Below are 16,630 nucleotides of genomic sequence, written 5' to 3' on the forward strand. Positions count from 1 at the left end.
AAATTAAAGCGAAAATATCTACCACAGTAGAGAGAATGGAAATAATATAGAGCATACAGCGGTTATGGAATGATCTCAGGACACGTTGGGAGATATGCCTGTAAAACTAGACATCTGGATGCTGATTATAAAAATTTGGTTTTAATTCAAAAAGGGAAGGTTAAAAGTCAAAGACCTAATGCCACAAAGACATCTACCGTGGCAAAGAAATAGGAACAGATGGTCTATTTCTGACTTCAGTTACGATTCAGAAGGGATATACAGCTACAGTTTCTGCCTCTTCATTGGTTATCAACAGATTTCACATGTAACGTTGCCCCTTTTCAGAACAGATGGCTGGCTCTTCATCTTTTGTTTGTTAATAATGATTAAATAATCCCTCATTTTGTGTCGATCTGTTTTCCCACAGATAGTTTTATTTATTGTATGAAAAATCATTTGTAAGGGGTTGGAATTTCTGGGAGAAGTGTGGAGAAAAAATTCAGTGTTTTCATTGTACAGTTTTGGCAGAGGATTAATGAAAAGATGCAGCTCTGATTTATGAGATTCATGTGGTGTGAGTTTGGCATAAGTGTTTTCTTACTATTTCATATGTGTCTTGTGATGTTTTACATTTCATTCATAATCATTTCCAGCTGAATGCTTTTAAGTAAGAAAGGTAGAATTCAGTTTACTGCTCTGCCTTGGGAAAGCATTCATGTTCTGTGTGGCTTCTTCTATCTGAAAAGGATTCATCACATATGCCCTTTTCAGCCTCTCAACTATCTTTCCACTCCATATTATTAAAATTTGATTGCTAAACTTCCTGCCTATCTTGCCTCATGAAACAATCTGTGTCTTTGATTTAATTTCTCAAGCTCATGTTGTTCTTTGTCCCATACAACCCTGAAAACTCAGTCATTTATTAAACTACCTCTTTCATATCTATTTACTAGCCTAAAATCAGTTTCCCATTTCAAGTCATCTCAAGCCTCATTGAAATACTTTTCGCTGAGATTGACCCGGAGAGAGCCCTCTCTTGTCCTCGTAGGGCTAGCTACGAGGCTAAGCGTGGTTTGATGTGGACCTAGAACCTTGCCTTTTCAGCCTGAGGAAAATCTAGGCTGTAACATAGTGGCGACCATACTGGGGAAGAAAATGGTTTGCTTGTTGATGTCATTTGTTTTATAGCTACAGACGGAGCCTGAAGTTATTCCAGGTAGCCTTAGAAACACTTTTGCTTTGCATTAGCGGAAGTAGATAAATGCTGCTTCAATCAATCTCCGGTCTAGCTCGTAAATGTGACATATAACTTGTTAATTGCCCCAGTACATGTATCAAGCTCAAATCTGATTGTTGATGGTGGACAACGATCCGACATAAGAAGGCTGAAATAATTCACCTGGTGAATTCGTTCACTTAAAAAGCCAGAGATCAATGCTTCATGTTGACTCCACTTCAGGAAGATTAGTAGCTTTAAGGTTTTCAAGGTCGATCAGGTTGCAAGAAGATATGCTCCCATGAGCCGAGATCACATCCCAGGTTTTCCAAATAAAATGCCCAAGGTAGATTGGTCAAATAACTTTCCTATGTTCAAAAATGTGGAAGGTAATGACGTTGCTCTTCATCTGGTGAAATTTCACATTCATGTGCATAAATTAAAGATCAATTTTCCTAAAGACTGTTTGATGAAAATGTTTATGGCTACTCTGGAAGATGAAGCCTGATCTTGGTATGAAAGTTTGCCACCTACTTCTATGTATTGTTTAAAATATTTTCATGCCATGTTCTTTGAAAGGTATAAAGAATCATATCCATCCTTGGCTTTAGTTCAGGACTGTTGTAGTCATGTTCATAGTTTTATTGAAAATGTTGAGGAAGGTTATGAAGATGATAATTTCATGGATGATGAGATCATGGAAGCCCTGTACGAAAATCCATTTCAGTAGCATAAAGAGAGTGATACTTATCAAGATGATCAGGAAAATTTGCAGCAGGATCAAGATTTTAGTACGGTGGAAGATGAAATAATTTTTCATCTTGACAGTCGACAGGAATTACAGGAAAAGTATCAGTAGTATGAGGAAAATTTGTACACTCCTTCACTTGAAATTAATGAAGACAATCACTGTTTGAGCAAAAGAAAACAAAAGTATTATCTCCTCTGTCTGAAGATGAGATAGATCAACTCTTGAACGGGCATGTTACAGCTCCAGTTAATGCAGATCTACAGTGTGCACATGGTCAAGAAGGTGATGCTGGAACTTCTTCCTCCTCTGAAAAGGATGACAGTCCTGTAAATAGCTTTATAGATCACTAGGTTGAAGAGTTCCATATGGCTGAAAGTGAGGAAAGAGAGAGTGTCATTTCAGATCTGTCCATAAAAGAAAGCAGCATGCAGGGAAGTCAAGTTTCAATTTCAGAATGTGATAAAGTCAAGTCGGCTATTTCAGATCTAGATTTAGAACGTGAGGATGTAGACTACCTTGTGTTGAATCCCATGAAGGAGAACCCTACTGCTGAAAACATATGGAATGAAGAAGTCAGAGCTATGCATCCAACTATTTTCATGTCATCAGAACAAAGCCTTCATAAAGAGGTAATCCAGTCAAGTCAAGTGAACAACAAGATGAGATCATTGTTGAAGTAAGTGAAAAAGTTTCCTTGGATGAATCATTGGTAGATGATAGAAGTGATAGTGTTGGGTTTCACAAAACATCTGAAATTTGTTTTCTCATGATTGATGAATGTAATGAGAATCTGGCTGTCATATCATATGAGGATGAGCTACCATATATTCAAGCTACAAAATATCAGACCATTCAAGATTCCATTTCAGATTCTTCTTCCTATTTCTCATGTTTTGAAATCTTCTTTGAAGAGGAAATCTGCTCATCTACTTGTTCAGAATTTTTTGAGGACTAGGAACACACTTTTACTAAAGTACATTATGAAGGAAGATCATAATCAAAGGAGAAAGACACCTTGCTCTTTCAGCAGGAGGAGAGACTTCATGTTTTCAGGATCCAATGGCAGATCTATTGCAGTCAACAATGAAGGTGATTATTGCAGTATTCAGTGATGAAGGAGATTATGGTTGACTATATTTTTGGATGCCCAGTTACAAGTATCTACTGTTGACCAGAAGATCTGATCAGGAGAATCAATCAAGAAGGAATCTACTTGATTGGTTACATTGGCATTTCAATATAGTTTGATCATATATTGTCTTGTAAGAAACACAGGTGGTCATGTATTACCACCAAGCTTTAAGTTTTAAGTTCAAGTATTAGTATTTTGAGTTAGTTTGTCAGAGTCAAGTGTTTTTTTAGTCATTTTAGTTTGCATCGAGTTAGTTTGAGTTAGGTTTCAGTCAATAAATGAGACAAGTCTTGTGTTGTTTGTCAAAATAATGACTCCATAGCCCAATGGATGAAGGCATTGTCTAGCTCTCCCAGAGATCTACCATTCTTTGCATCTCCAATGAGCTACCATCCCCATTGGAGCCAATGTTAGAGTCGGTCTTTACATCCCTCCGTCAGAGATCATTTCTCTTTTTTCATTTCACTTTTAGGTGTCTCACTTGATTCACTCAGTTGCATTCTGCTAGTGGCATGCCATAATCTGATGGAAGGGTCTCGTCAGTCATTACTTTATATCTGATGGCTTGTGTCTAATCATTAAAGTTCATCAAAATTCATCGAAGTCAGTGTTTCAGTCATTCATAGTCATGCATGGTCTTTTGGTTAGCAAAGATTTTTTTAGAGCTTTTTAGGTCTAGGGTTTAGTTGATTTAGTCCTCAAAATGTCTAATAAAGCTAGCAGGCCAGAGGGAGGTTCAGATTTTCATCATTAATAATGCTCAGGGATGATTCCTCTTCAAAACTCTGTTTTGAAGAGGAAATTGTCAAATTAATTGTTTGTAATGAGTATGTCTTTTTAAAGGTCCTCCATCATGAATTACTTCAACTACAGCCTCGGGTCATCCTTTGCCGAAGACATGCCACCATCTCCTGCAAGAATCAACCAAAAATCCATCGTTTCAGCCAAAAATCAAAGTGAAAAAATGCCAATTCTCACGTGAAGAAATCAAAGCTATGGCTTGATATATATATTTCTATATTTATTCATGTCATTTGCACTCAAGAGGTCGATTGAAATTGGAGTTTAGTAGGCGAGAGGGCAAACTAGTGAATTTTCAAGCTATGACTGTGCTTAGTGTGTGCATGGCGCATGGGCTGGGTGTCGCAGTGCACTGGCGCGCAATGCATTTTAACACGGGAACGGTGCACCAAGGAGGCGCGGTGCATCTGGCCTCCCCCATAGCGCATACAACTAGAGGCCTGAAAAAGGGTCCAGACTCGTCCAAATTGCCTAGAGACCGCACAGATTTTCTAGATCACACTCTGGATGCAACCATAGTAGCAAGGTTCAGACGTATTGGATTCTATGATTCGGAAATTCGTCAATAGTCTGATATATCACGAAGCTTAAATACAGTATAGATAAGGCAAGTCCCGAATCGAATCTGTGCACCTATCAAGAGAATTGGGGCAATCATCAATCAGGCAGTTGCAGAAGAGCAGACTATAGTTGATCCAATCTAGAAGGTCAAAAATGGATTCAAAAAACTTCAAATCCGAGGTTTACGATAAGGAGAAAGAATTGGTCTCCAAATTGTCTAAGGGCCGATCTCCCAAGTTCATGGTGGTTGTCTACGCGGACTTGCGAGTATGCCCGACCTATGTTCTTAAATTCAATCTCGGGGAGGATTCGTCATGTGTAATGTCACAAACATGGTTCCTCCCTATGAGAAAACTAGTTTTCCAGGAGTGGGTTCTGCTGTGGAGTATGTTGTTTTGCATCTCAAGGTGAAGAATATACTGGTGATAGGCCATAGCTGCTGTGGAGGAATCAACGCGCTTATGTCACTACCATACGATGGCACCCAAAACTCTCTATGGAATCATTTCAGAAGCCAATTAAAATGAAGCATCTATAAGCCTGATCTCAAACCAAGCACCAGATCCAGAGATTTCATTGCAATTGTAACAATTCACCAGGTATCAAGGCTGAGAATCTGCAATGGAGTGTTTTAATAAACAAATAAACAAAACATCAATTAAGGGGAAAGCCAAAATTAAAGCGAAAATATCTACCACAGCAGAGAGAATGGAAATAATATAGAGCATACAGCGGCTATGGAATGCTCTCAGGACACGTTGGGAGATATGCCTGTAAAACTAGACATCTGGATGTTGATTATAAAAAATTGGTTTTAATTCAAACGGGGAAGGTGAAAAGTCAAAGACCGAATGCCACAAAGACATCTACCGTGGCAAAGAAATAGGAACAGATGGTCTATTTCTGACTTCAGTTATGATTCAGAAAGGATATACAGCTACAGTTTCCGCCTCTTCATTGGTTATCAACAGATTTCACATGTAACACTGCCCCTTTATAGAATGGATGGCTGGCTCTTCATCTTTTGTTTCTTAATAATCATTAAATAATCCCTCATTTTTCGTCGATCTATTTTCCCACAGATAGTTTTATTTATTGTATGAAAAAACATTTGTAAGGGCTTGGATTTTCTGGGAGAAGGTGGAGGAAAACTTCAGCGTTTTCATTGTACAGTTTTGGCAGAGGATTAATGAAAAGATGCAGCTATAATTTATGAGATTCATGTGATGTGAGTTTGGCATAAGTGTTTTCTTACTATTTCATATGTGTCTTGTGATGTTTGACAATTCATTCATAATCATTTCCAGCTGAATTCTTTTATGTAAGAAAGGCTTAATTCAATTTACTGCTCTGCCTTGGGAAAGTGTTCATGTTCTGTGTGGCTTCTTCTGTCTGAAAAGGATTCATCACATATGCCCTTTTTAGCCTCTCAACTGTCTTTCCACTCCATATTATTCAAATTTGATTGCTAAACTTCCTACCTATCTTGCCTCATGAAACAATCTGTGTCTTTGATTTAATTTCTCAAGCTCATGTTGTTCTTTGTCCCATACAACCTTGAAAACTCAGTCATTTATTAAACTACCTCTTTCATATCTATTTACTAGCCTAAAATCAGTTTCCCATTTCAAGTCATCTCAAGCCTCATTGTAATACTTTTCGCTGAGATTGACCCAAAGAGAGCCTTCTCCTATCCTCATAGGGCTATCTACGAGGCTGAGCATGGTTTGATGTGGACCTAGAACCTTTCCTTTTCAGCGTGAGGGAAATCTTGGCTCTAACAGTCTATATATAATTTTGGCAATTTTTAAGATAAAGTAATTTTATACTCTAAAATTTAGGTTAACAAGTTATAGAAAAAAAGGAAATTAGCTAATCTATTTTTTGGAACAAACATGGAAAATTAGCCCACTTGCGAATATTATCCCCTAAAATTTTCTTTGGCCTTAACACATTTCTTTTGCGGATTTCTAGGTAATGTAGCATCACGATGAGGCTCATTGATTCATGCTAAGTACAGGAAACATTCCTCCTCAGAAGAAGTGGTTGGTAGTAATTCAATTGTCATTTTCAAATAAACTATTTCACATTCAATAGGTAAAATTGCTTCCACACCGTAAACGAGTTGGAAGGGAGTAAAACCAGTCAAATTGTTTTCTATGGTATGGTATGCCCACAAGGTTGGAAAAAGCATTAGATGCCAATCTCACTTATTAATCCTTATAATTCATTTAATCATAGTGGTTAAAAAATTATTAATGACTTCTACTTTGCCATTTTCCTGTGAGTAAAAAGGAGCATAACTGTCATGACGCATGCCTAGCTTCATAGTAAGATCGGTGATCATAGTTTCAAAAATGACTACCATGGTCCGTGATGATGGCTTGTGGAACTCCAAACCAAGAAATCACATGATTGAATATGAAAATGGATGTCTTTTCGCCATCATCCTTAGATGCAGGCATCACCCCAGCCCATTTCATAAAAACAAGGATAATGTAACCATGCCCCCCAACTGAGTGAGGGTTACATTCAAGTAAATCTATGCCCCATTTAGCAAAAAGAACGACAACAATGATTGGGTGAAGAGGATCTAGGTGTGCATGCATTTTGCGATCATAGATCTAACAATTATGGCATTTCTTGACTGTAGTTATACATTACTAGAACATAGAAGGCTAGAAATACTCCCCGTGTGGGATCTTTTGAGCTATGGAAAACCCTAACATATGACTGCCACAGGCTCTAGAATGGCATCCATTTGATTCCTTTTTAGACTCGTGAGTTAAACATCATCTGAATATGGAATTGGCACCACAAAGATAAAGTGTATCATCAACAATGTTGTATTGTTGGGATTGATACCGAATATAACGAAGATTAGTTTGACCCAGTTCTAGCCAAAATGTTTAGGCCTGCAGATAAATGATGATATATCCATACCAGGGGTCTAGAGTACTAATAAGAAAGAGAGATTTGTCTAGAAGAGAATCCTTTGCCACAATTTTCATCCTAGTATGGGGAAAGCCACATAATAATTCAGTAAACACTAGTGATTTCTTAGATTTAAATTTTATAAATTCCAAATCAAATTCTTGCAAGATTACTATCCATTTGGAATAATTTCCCCCTATAAATTGTCGTGTAAGAATGTAAACCATGGGGTTGCAATTGGAAATCACACTAGTTTTTTGCAATAGAATGTAGTGATGACAACTTGAATGACTCCCAAGGCCAATTTCTCCACATGTGCATATTTTTCTTTAGTTTCGGTCAAATTTCTACTCATGTAATATATCACATGATCTTCGTTCAATTCATCCTCCTGAACTAAAACCATGCTAATAGTGACATCAGATGCAACTAAGTTGTTGTAGGTGGGAACACCCTAGGGTCTTGGGTTGAAAACCCCAATAGAGAGGAAGGCAAACAACAACAAGAAATGCTCAGACGAACAATCTAAATGCTTATACTACTGAACTAGGAAGAGGTGACCTTACCCAGAGGTCCTACATTTCGGTAGATCGTGCAGGGTTCAAACACTACTTCATCCAATTCCTTTGAAACTTGTAAATTATCTAAACAAAGAATATACAACAATAGTAACATAAAGCATATTCATGATATATATGTTAGATCATATAAGAAAATGAACAATTACGCATTAATATAAGATTTAAAAATAAATCACAACATGTATCAATGCATAAACACGATAAACATCAGGAACAGAACAACATTTCTTTATTGATGTAAGCTACAAGAAAGATGGAAAACTACAACGTGAGTCTCCCTCCATCTCCAAGCAGAACTGTCATCCGGATCCATCCTGTCCTGGCCTCAACACTCTTCCTCCATCAACATATGCAAGGATATCACAAGAGGGATCAAGGATATCTCAAAATAGGAAACAAGAGTTTCCTAAAGCTTGGGGAGTGTAGGAGGCACATGGATTTCGACAGACTCGATCAGGGATCAATCAACTATAATATCAATATCTCATCTCTTCTTCTTTAATGTATTCCCATGGAGGTTTATTTATACTTCTCCAAATTAGTTTTTTTGAGTTGAGAAAGAGTTGGCCCACAGACTATAGGAGGTTAGTAACATGTAAAACCCCTAAACTTTGCCCGAAATTAAGAAAATTTATTATTTTTAATTGTTTTAACACATGTACGTAGGTTTGGTATATTCTAACACATGTGTACATGCTGTTATCACAGGGAAAAGTAGTGTATAATAAATAAAACATTGTTTTTTAGATTTTTTAACAAGTCTAGAAAGGAATGGTTTCCCTAGGCCATAATCAGAGCATCATATCTACCAAGAGTGGTAAATGGTGCTATAACATAATTATAAAAATTAGTCTCCATGATAATGAAGAGGATTTAACAGTGGTGTATGGATCGAAGCATATTTAAGTGCATCAAAGGCCTTCTGAGCCACTTCATTCCAAGTAAATGAGATGCCCTTTTTCAGCAGGCAAGTAAAACCTTTAGTTAAATTAATGTACTTATGGATGAATCGACATAGAAATTTTACAAACTTTAGAGTTGGAGGAGATTGAAAGGAGGAGGAAAATTAGGAGTAGCCTCAACATTGAGCGGATTGACACAAATGCCTTCCTTTGAAACAAAAAATCCTAGCAATCGACCGAGCTTCACATAATCAACATACTTGTGAGGATTCAAGCATATATTGTAGTGATGAAATCTGATAAATATAACTCTCAAATGTGTTGGATGTTCTTCTCATCTCAACAAATGAGCTAGAAAGTCATCCAAATAAGCTTGTAAAATATGCTTGATATCATGAAATGCGTAAGATGTAGCCCGTAGGAAATTTTCACCCAAATTATTCAACTCGAATGGGATATTTCGATAAGAAAAAGGCCCCCATGGATAGATGAACATGGTCTTGTGATGATCAGCTGGGAGTATGTTTAATTGGTTGTAGCCAGAAAATACATCCATAAACGAAAACATTTCATTTCTGGCACAATCGTCAATGATGTGATCGATATAGGGAGTAAGTTAGTTGTCCTTCGAATAAGAGTTATTGATATCGATATAATTGATGCATACTCTAATCGTTCCATGTTTATTGTTAACAGGTACAATATTGGACACCTAATCAGTCAAGGGAATTAGGTAAATGAAACCTTCTTTGAGAAATTTCTCAACCTCAACTTTAATCGCAACAACCTTTCATGGATGCACTAGATGTAATTGTTGTCTGATAGGTTATACATCCTGGTAAGTATTAATCTCGCACACAATAATGATTCGGTCAATTCTTGGTATTTCCTCATATGAGCAGGAAAAAATGTCACAAAATTCTTGAAATAGGGATTTGTATGTTCGAATCTCTTCAAGTGAGCATGAAGCACCTATGTGAAAATTTTCAATAATTCCTGTTTTGACTGAGATTTCAATGGAAATCATTGTATATATGTTTCCAATTTCCTTTCAAATTCAACTTGAAAAACTAACATGGGCCATTCTGGGCTATCTACAATCTCAGGCGAAAGCATAGTTGAAAACTCATTCTTGGTTTTATGAGGGTTAGCGAGAAAAGATCAGTGATGATGATAATTTTCCCATGGCATTTCATCTAAAGTCATGAACTCCATAATAATTTCATAAGTCGAAAACGTATTGTTGAAAGGATCAGGAAGTGAAATTTCATCTAACCAAGGTAAACGAGAATAATCACCATTGATCGCATTCACTTGATCAATCTCAATAGATAATGGGTTAGAAAAAAATTGAACTACTTGGTAAGTCAATTCAAGAGGGATCAAAGGAATGTTGTTGCCATAGGAGTTCAATTCGGACTTTGAAGGAAGTATCCATGGATCAAAGGATTCCATAGTGCGTGATGTAATCATGTTAACCTTAGAAAAATTAGAAGGAAAGTTAGGTGGAGGGAGTGAAAAATTTACCATCAGTGACGAGTCTTTGAGAAAAACAACACCAATATCCTCATAAAGAGTATTCATTTTTCTGATGAAATGTATGCTACCCGTAGAGTTAGCGTCAAAAGTGTAGTAAGACAACTAGTCTACTTTCACAATTTTCCCTTTGATGAGGAAATTTTATTATACAAAAAAGTTATGAGACCACTTTTGAAACAACGTAGGTCCAACTTCATCCAAGAAAAAGGTTGCAATCGAACTAAGAATAAACAAATTCAACCTCGATGGTGATCGTTTCACCCTCTAACTCTATGGGTAGATCATTTAAGATTCCATAAGGTGAAAACCTCTTCCATCAAAGGCTTTCAAAGTGGGAGTGATTGATTGATATTTGGTGAACCTAAAGTTTTCTAACTAACAATTGACATGATACACATAGAATCTCCTTCATCAACAATTGTGTGAAACGCTCGTCTGGTTTTGACAAAAACTGGAATCTGCAATGCTAGTTGATGTGGGACTCTAAGTATATGACTCTCAAGGTAAAAGATAATTAGTACCTTTTGTTGTTCTAGGCATGTTTCTAGCACCTCAAGAGCTGACATTGTTGAAAAAGACATAGCTAGGTCTTCAACGATGTTGTAATTTTGTGCAACTCTAGCATGTGAGGTTAAAGCTAATTTTCGAAGAACACCTTTGGGAGGTGGTCGAATCAACATGTCAAGGTTCGGTTTCTCGATATGTAATGGCTCAGAAGGAGAAGAAGTAATTGAATTGGAAGGTTTACCAGATGAACTAGTCTTGTTCCCATTGACTACATGACCCTTAGATCCATAATATTTTGATCCTGTAGCTACCATAACCTGTTGCAAATATATCATCATGATATCTTGAGATATGGAAGAGGAATATGTGTTATGTGAAACCATTTTCTATCTTTAGAAGGAAAGGGATCTGTTAGGCCCCTATTCTACTAGTGCAACCCCTTATTGTTATTATTATAACCCACTTATTATATTTATGTACCCATGTAGTGCCCATATTGTTACTATTGTGCCCCATAAAAGCCCACTATTGTTATTATTGTGCCCTTACATTATTATTGTTATGTCGGCTCTGATTATGTTATGACCCCTTAGACTCCTATATATAGAAAGGAGGTCTTTTCATTTTTATCATCCAAGAATTGTTCATTTATGTAATGTAAAGGAGGTTTCCCCATCGAAGAGGCTGAATTCTAAGGCGTTGATCTATCTTTTCTATCTTTGCTTGAGCTGGTTTCATAACATTTGGTATCAGAGCTTTGGATTCTAGGGTTTCGTTGCTCCAAATAGGTCATTGTGGAATTTTCACTATAACTTTTTCTCTGTGACGTTTCAGAAGTCGCAAAAAAAACCCATTTGAGAAGAAATCACGCTGAATCTTGGATCCGAATTTTAGAGCTTTTTGCACTACATTTGGGGAGATATGATCTAAGGAAGTTGGTCTTTTTTGCAGACTCCTAAATTAGATTCCAAACAGGTGACCTGGGGAAAATCGTCATAACTTTCTCTCTGGGGATCAGATTGAAATTTCATCAGAAGGTATAGAAAGAGGACGGATTGTAGTTTTTTGTATATCTTTGTTAGATCCAAAGGTCAAAACAGTGACACGTGCCACTTCATACAAGTTTTCTCTTCTGGAAAGGTCTATAATCATGTCATCTTGGGAGATTGTGCATAACTTTTTCTTAGAGAATCCAATTTGGATCAGACTAGTGGCGTTGGAAAGAGGACACAGAGGGCTAATATACGTTGCAATTTTAGAACTTAAAGATCTGAAGGTAAAAAGTTACAGTCGTTTCAAGGTTAAGCTCCTAAAATCAAGAAAAAGCAAGATGAGGAAGTTTGATGGCAAGGATCCAATAAATTGGATACTTCAGATGGAGCAATATTTTGATCTACATGGTGTACAACTGTTACAAAAGGTATTTATTTCATCTTCATATTTAGAACCAGATCAATTTTTATGGTACGAAGGGCTTTGTTCTCGTAAACAACTTGTTACATGGTCAATTTTCATGCAGGAAATGATAGCACATTATGAGGATACAAGGAGCAACACCTTCTTTAGAGAAACACCACAACAATTGGAAAGAGTAAAAGAGCTTTGTGACATAGTGGAAAGCAAAATTATGGAAACCAGGAAGCGTACCCCTCACAACTATAAAGATGGAAGCTTTGTTTCTCCTAGCCTTCCACAACCTACAAGGGTTACACCACAACAATTGGAAGAAAAAAAAGAAAAAGGGCTTTGTTACAATTGTGATAGCAAATGAACTAAAGGTCATAAGTGTGCTGAGAAGAAATTAATTTACATAAAATATGAAGAGGAGGAAGAAAAGGATCAAGAAACATCAAAAGAAGAATATATATGCTAGTACCCCACCCCAAAGAAAGAATAAATGAATCAGACCATATCTTGTAAAGCGTTGGAAAAAATTACCACTCCTCAAACTCTCAAGATAGAAGGACATATCAAGAAGAAAAAGGTGCAAGAAGTGAAAGATCACATCAGGAAAGAAGAAATGAATCCAACCATATCTTGTAATTCATTGTTCAAAATTACCACTCCTCAAACTATCAAGATAGAAGGACATATTAAGAAGAAAAATGTTCAAGAAGTGAAAGATCACATCGAGCATTAAGAAATGAATCCGACCATATCTTGTAAAGGATTGGAAGAAATTACCACTCCTCAAACTCCAGAGATAGAAGGACATATCAAGAAGAAAAATGTTCAAGCAGTGAAAGATCACATCGAGCATCAACAACAAGTTCTCCAACTTTTAAAGGATAACGCCACTTCGGTGCAAAATCAAACGAAACAACAGGTAGATCAACATCGTAGTGAAAAATGTTTTGATGTAGGTGATTGGGTATTTTTACTGCTACATCTCAAGCAAGCTATTTATGAGAAGGAAATGTTGGCAATACTACATGCACTTAAAAAATGGCGACCTTACCGAATGGGAAGACTCTTCAAGGATGAGGATGTGGAAGCATTGTTTTGTGCTATTTATATTATCCAACCAGATTGGATAAATGAAGCAAGGGATGAATGGAAGAAGGACAAAGAAGTATGGCCACTTATTCCAAAGTTGCAAAAGATCCCAATTCAAACAATATTGCCAGAAATTGAAGAGGAAGGAAAAATCATATTAGAACCTGGAGCAGTCATAGAAACAAGAACCCGACAAGTACAAAATAGATCAATTTCAAAGTATCTCATCAAGTGGAAGAACTTACCCGCTAAAGATTCCACATGGGAGGACAAGAATTTTATACAGAAGCATCAAGAACTACTCAAGCATTGAGGACAACGCTTTTTCAAGGAGAGGGGCATGTTAGGCCCCTATACTACTAGTGCAACCCCTTATTGTTATTAGTATAACCCACTTATGATATTGATGTACCCATGTAGTGCCCATATTTTTACTATTGTGCCCCATAAAAGCCTACTATTGTTATTATTGTGCCCTTACATTATTATTGTTATGTCGGCTCTGATTATGTTATGACCCCTTAGACTCCTATATATAGAAAGGAGGTCTTTTCATTTGTATCATCCAAGAATTGTTCATTTATGTAATGTAAAGGAGGTTGCCCCCTCGAAGAGGCTGAACTCTAAGGCGTTGATCTATCTTTTCTATCTTTGCTTGAGCTGGTTTCATAACAGGATCCTTCAAAAATCTAGGAGTTGGAGAACCTTTAATGAATTTGGTAACCTTTGCTCGATGTGGGAATTCCTTGATATATTAATATTCATTACATATAAGGCCAGGATAATGAAGTTTCCTATTATCTTCAGTAAGTTCACTTTTAGTGGTTTTTCTTTCGGAAAAGAATTTTTTTTCGATTTATCTTTCCCCTTCATTTTACCTCCGGATCGTTGACTCTTTCCAGTAGATGATTCTATGAGAATAATTTCATAAATAACTTCTGGAGAAAGGTTTTCAGTAGGTGAATATTGTATGGCCAAAGTCTGAGTACTTTTATAACTTTTATTTTTACCCTTAGACTATTGGCTAACAAAACCTATTATACCATCAACAGTATTATATCCTATAGGATTTGAAATTGTTTGATCATTTGAAATTGTTGGGCGCGGTAAATTCAGGATTTTCTCATACAAGGTGATGAATTGGGTATAGACTAAGTCTAATAACTAGGCACGAGAAATTACCTTCTCTTTCGTCACGACACCTCCCTTAGCAAAATCCTTGATAATAAGCGGAAGTACTGACTTTGTAAACCATTCAGCTAAAATATGATTTGGAATAAAAACTTTGAATAACCGACACTTATGTTTCCATTAATGTATATGATCGAAAATTTGGGTGGATTTTGATTACTTTAATGAAGTCAATATTTTTGTACCATTATCGTATCGAATTGATAGATGGAAATGGGTCAAAAACGTTGTTTCTAGAGAGTTAAAGTTATGGAAAGAAGTGTGACGTAGCTCAATGTACCATTTGGCTGGTGAACCGTTAAAGTTCATTGGAAAAGGTGAAGTATAATAGAATCATCAATTAAGGAATTTGATGCACGCCAAAGATCATATTTCATCACGTTATTGGATGGGTATTCTCCTAATTTTCCTTTAAATTTGGATATGTCACTCGATAACTTGGTTGGAATCATTGGGAAAAAAGGATAATAATAAATAGGACTGTTCATCACCTGGGATAGATCAGGTAAATCAAGGTTTGCAATAAATGGTAACTACCAATTAGGGTCTTGCTACATATTTTTATAACCTTACAGGTTAAGTCAAACCCCTAGAGGAGGATACCTAGGATATCGTGGAATAACCTATGCAGTTGGAAATTGGATTCGACCAAGGTAACTAGGGTGAATCATATGAGGATGAGATTGAACAGGGCCTTGATAAGTATGACCAGGGTATGGTTGAATCTGGAAAGGTTGACTTTGACCCATTTGACCCAAGTAATATTTCCCCTATGTAGGTTGAGCTTGTAAATATTGACCTTGAACAAATTGACTTTAAACATGTTTACTTTCAATAAATAGACCTTGAAAAGGTTGGTTTTGGAAAACTTGACCTTCAAAAGGTGGAATTTGAAAAAATTATCCTTGAAAAGGTGGAACCTGATCAAATTAACCTTTTGTTGAAGTATAGTTTCCAGATCCATCGCATTTATAAAGGTTGTAATCGACGTTTCGAGCCACTACATTGGCTCATCATCAGGATGAGAGAGCCACTACAATGGACTTTGAAAAACATTACCTTGAAAAAGGTGGGCTTTGGAATGCTTGGCCTTGAAAAGGTGTTTGCAGTGTTCCTATAACATGTTGTCTGATAGGAATCTGTGGTGTACAATGGATGGTAGGATTAGTTTGATAAGAAGAAGCCTGAGGGATTGTCTGTGTAGCTTGTTGAACATGTATTTGAGGGGTAACTTCAATAGTCGTTTGTGATATTCCTGGGATAGGTGTCTGAGGTCAACTAGGAACCGACTATGAAACAAATATTTGAATAGGTGTTTAAGGTGCACTTTGACCAGGTTGTTGAATTAGTTGTTGATTTTATTGCTTAACAAGTGTTTGAGGAATTCCTTGAACAGTCTACTCGACAAGTACAACAATAATTGGAATAGGTATTTGAGGAATAAATTATCAAGTAGGCTGAACAGGTTGATAAAATAGCACTTGTGGAGCAATTGGAGCAAAATGTTGAGAAAAATAAGGGTTCCAAATAGTGTTCAACCTAGTATAAGGAGTACCAATTAATGTCTTTATGAAGACAAGTTGACCTAGATGGGGTTGAGGTATCTAACTATAAGTTTCAGTAAAAGGTGGACCTCCAACAGTAGGATAAGATCTAACAATAGGTTCTCCTCCAGGTGGAGGATAAGGTGGTTGTCCTGTAGGTGGGTAATAAACACCATTTGGGGTTACTTTAGGGTTACATAAGTTACCAAACACCATGTGAAAATATTGGTCTGATGTCATAGGCGCTTCAGGCATGGATGTCATGCTATCAATAGTAAATGTAGATAAAGCAGATGACCAAGTAGAAGGTTAAGGAGAAGAAGAAGCTCCTGAAAATGTCCCAGTAACTGGCTAGTATCCAGGAGGTACTCACAGAACACCATACAATAATAATTTTGAGGAGATGGTAAACAAAGATGAATCAGTAGGTTGGCTCTTGAGAGGAATTTCTAACATTGTTCTTGTTGGTGAATAAAAAGGAATGCGCTGAGGT

The 16,630-nt window shown here is 36.7% G+C and overlaps 1 pseudogene; it reads left to right on the forward strand.

Annotated features, from left to right (window-relative positions):
* Positions 1-4,205: 4,205 nt before the first annotated feature.
* LOC149155135 (carbonic anhydrase, chloroplastic-like) lies at positions 4,206-4,970 on the forward strand (annotated as a pseudogene).
* Positions 4,971-16,630: the final 11,660 nt, after the last annotated feature.

The sequence above is a fragment of the Pinus tabuliformis genome, chromosome 9 (assembly GCF_031772625.1).
Source record: "Pinus tabuliformis cultivar Carrire ecotype Pingquan chromosome 9, CPIR1, whole genome shotgun sequence".
In the NCBI taxonomy this organism is placed as follows: Eukaryota; Viridiplantae; Streptophyta; class Pinopsida; order Pinales; family Pinaceae; genus Pinus; species Pinus tabuliformis.